General features: G+C 27.5%; 1 long non-coding RNA gene across 1 annotated transcript; it reads right to left on the bottom strand.

The window, feature by feature from the left end:
- Window positions 3,295-3,834, bottom strand: LOC107638716. Its single transcript, XR_001619843.2, has 4 exons — window positions 3,807-3,834; window positions 3,615-3,678; window positions 3,461-3,522; window positions 3,295-3,363 (listed from the first exon to the last, which is right to left on the bottom strand). It is a non-coding gene; the product is annotated as an uncharacterized LOC107638716 (long non-coding RNA).

The following is a 4,113-nucleotide window of genomic DNA, read 5'->3' as shown; positions in this document are numbered from 1 at the left end:
TTCTCTCTATAATTTTATTCTGTATGAAAAGTGTCCTAATTTGCTCACCAAAAAAACATTATCCTATTACCAGTTAGTTTCATTCCTGTTATTAGAGGGTTCAAATTCAAATCGATCTAAATTAAACAGTTTATTCAATCCGATTCAAACCGAAAATCGATTAAAATCGCACTAATTCGGATTTGATTGGATTTTATTTTTTGCAAACTATTGGATTGGATTGGATTTCGGATCTATTTTTTATAACCGATCCAATTCAATTCAAACCGCAAAATGTGCTATAATATTATTATTTTATTATTATATTTACAATTATACGTATAACATGTTCAATTTGTTATACATTTTTCTATTATTTATGTATTATTATTATTATTTAATAAATATTTTATGTTCAAAATACTATTTATTTATTTATTTTAACTAACCTATAATTTTATTTCTATTGTTATGTTATCGTTGGTTTTTTAAGATATTGTTAAGACTTGTTATGTCATTGTTGATTATTTAAAATTTAATGTTAAGACTTGTTATATGTATTTAATTTTTTTATTTAAAAAAATCGCAAATCCAAACCGATCCAAACTGCTTGTAATCAGATCGGATTGGATCGGATTTTCAAAAAAATTTCATCCAATTCAAATCATACTACAAATAAATTAAACGTTCGAATCAGATGACTTTTTCCCTTAAAATCAAACCAAACCGCACTGCAAACACCCTTACCTGTTATTAAACTAATTCCATATTTGAGAGGTTAATTCATTCGTAACGGCCTATTATTATATAATTTATGCAGGAGAAACTAAGAGAAAAAAAATGAAAATGATGATGATGTGTATATCAAAATTTTCCGTGCATGCATGCATGTTTGTCTGATCTTACAAAGAACATTCTGTTTTTCACGGCTAAGCCCACCAAACATTGTGAATTATTGCAGCTAAAAATGATGATTGTAACACATGTCGATCGCGTGTCAAATTCTAGTAGGTATATATTTTCCACCAAAATAAAAAACAGAAAATTTCTGGATCAAAAAATTGGAATATTCATAATTTCACATGTATAAAAAAATTCATTCCATATGTATATATAGCCTCTCAATAAATTTTGGTGCACGCAGCTATATAATTATATTATTTTTTAATGATTATTCAACGTATAATAAAAAATAATTCTTTTTACTAATATCATCACAACTATTATAATTTTGAGAATCAAACCAAACAACTAAATTTAACTAAAAATCGATCATTAATCAGTTCTAATTAACTCAGATAAAAAATCAATTCGTAATAAATCGGACAAAGAACAAAAAAATAAGTCTGATTAATGGGTTGAATTGATCTAACTTTTAACGATTAACTAATTTAAATTTTAAAATAATAAAACATAAAAAATTACTTTTTTTAAAACAATATATATTTTATACATAAAAATATTATTTTATTATATATCAAATTTAATTATGATTAAATTTAATTGAACATTTAAATCTTTAAATTTTTAATCCTACCTATTCGAATTTTGATCACAACAAATAAATAACTAAATAAATTTAAATTGTGTGTATAATGTTCGTTTAATTGAATTTAAAAGTACTACATGATTTTATTCGGATGATTGACTAAGTTAGGACCACGTACCTATGCACACAATTATTGGGATATTTTGTGTAATAATGTATTATACTTTATACACATAGAAACATGTAGATGGAGACTTTTGATGATTAATATTGTTAGTATTTAATTATTAAAGCATATATATTCATTCTCACAAAACTTCGTCAGCCATACGTGTCCAATTTGTCCTTCAATTATGGCTGTCCCATAAGAAGCAATGTAACCAATTAAATTAAAACATGAAAATTCGTGGACCTTAATTCATCCTTGAATCATGCACATATATGCATGCTGAGAGGACTGTTGATGATTATTCTCCAAATCGAACCCGTTACTCTTCCCTGTCTCCAGCAATGTAATAGGGAAACACCAATCAAGCAACATATATCTTAAGTAACAAATTAATGCAAGTTCAAATTCTCTTTTGATTCGATATAATTAATAACCATTTTTTTTTCATGTCATTTTTTAAAGATCAAGAATTAATTTATTTTTAATTAAATTTTATTTAAAAATTTATCATTAATTAATAAATTATTACATATATAATAACCAACTATTAGTGAATTAGTGAGTTAACTATGAACTCAACTTAAATTAGTTAGCTAATAACCAATTTAACACCCTTAGTTTCCCAATACTAAGTTTTTAGGCATTTTTAATGCATACGTTTTGATAAACTCTGAGATAAAGAAAATATAGATCAATATATAGGATAAATAAGTTTTTGAAAAATTTTGTGATGAATTTTATAGATATCTTTTGGAAGGGAAAAAACAATTATTAGGTTTATAAAAAATTACGATGCTAGACTTATGGGTCTTAGGATACTAGGATAACAGGATGTAGGACTCTGGGCTTTACTCTCTTTTTTTTCAACTCTCTTTTTCTTTATTTTTTTTTACTGACTCTAGTTTCAACTATCCTCTGGTACCTTTCATATGGTATCAGAGCTACAGGCTCGATGGATCCAGTTCAGCACCTTCTGCGGATACAGTGAACTATCAAAGCTCAGTTCAAATGACGAGTTTTCCTAGTTTTACTGCAATTCCGATCTATATGAAACTTGACAAAAATAATTTCTTACAATGGAAAGAAGACTAGGGGTGTTCGCGGTGCGGTTTGGTTCGGTTTTTGAGAGAAAAGTCATCCGATCCAATCGTTTAATTAAACCGCGGTTTGGTTTGGTTCGATTTTTTTATCGAAGCCATCCGAACCAAACCAAACCAATTAAAATCAGTTTGGTTTAGTTCGGTTTGTTCGGTTTTTTCAATTAATTCAAAAAAGATACTACCATACTATTTCACAAAGTCATAATATTGAAATCGAAAAACATAGATATACAATAACTAAGAAAGTCTTGATCCAATGAAATTTAACGACAAAAGGAATTCAAATACAACAATTAAATAAGTTTAAAAGTTAAATAGTCAACACAACTGAAAATAAATATAAATTTCCATCAAAAGATAGCCAAGTTGTGGTGTCTTCTCCAACAAAACAGTATAGACCATTAGAAAGCTGTATAGAAAAGTTCAGTATAGAACATTAGAAAGCTGTATAGAAAAGTAACCAACATCTACAACTACTCTTAGATACAGGTTATTTGTGTAAAATCATATAACCACAATCCAAAAATTAAATGAATAGATTAAAAAACAAATCACAACGAAGCATCATAACTAAAATCAATTTGACCTTGAAACAGACCACATAGGATTCCAACTTTCAAGATGAACTACAGGAACAGGAGCAGCAAAACACAAAAATATTAAATCAAAATCAGTATTTCATAATATTAACTAACTTGTGCTATACTAGATAAAAGAACTTACAATCACTCATAGACAAACAAATCTTTTTCTGCGTCATGAACCGTCCATTAGGTGTAGTCATGCTACAATATAGAAAGTACACATTGAGTCAATATCATGATAAAACACATTTGGAAATGAGAATTGACAAGCATACAGTAGCAAGAAAGATCACCTGATTCCAGGAGACTTATATGGATATTTCGGAGGAAACTTGATTTTTCCATAGTAATATCCACCTAACAAGAGGAGGAAAACATAAATAAGAATTGATAGCAATACATAACCTTGGACATTTTAGAAATAACAATCCCAATAGAATTAAAAAGTTGAAATGCAATAATCACAATTTGCTAAATTGACAAACCTGCAAAAGGTGTTCTTTGCTTCCCTCCAACCAACAATAAAGTAATTCAACAATATCCAGTTTCTTATGACATATACTAAATCATTAGATACACTGACAGAGATAATCTAATACTTCAAACATGCTTCTATTATCTCATTATTCAAATTTATCTTTTACCATACTGATTTCAATAAACCGAACAATGAATCAATAACCAGCAACAATACCAACAATAAAATAATTCAACAATACCAACATTACCTGACAAACAGCAACAATGACAATAAACAGCAATTGGTAAACAATAAATCAACAAACATTAAGT

This window comes from Arachis ipaensis, chromosome B04 (genome assembly GCF_000816755.2).
Source record: "Arachis ipaensis cultivar K30076 chromosome B04, Araip1.1, whole genome shotgun sequence".
Classification (NCBI taxonomy): domain Eukaryota; kingdom Viridiplantae; phylum Streptophyta; class Magnoliopsida; order Fabales; family Fabaceae; genus Arachis; species Arachis ipaensis.
This window is presented reverse-complemented; position numbering and strand designations above follow the sequence as displayed.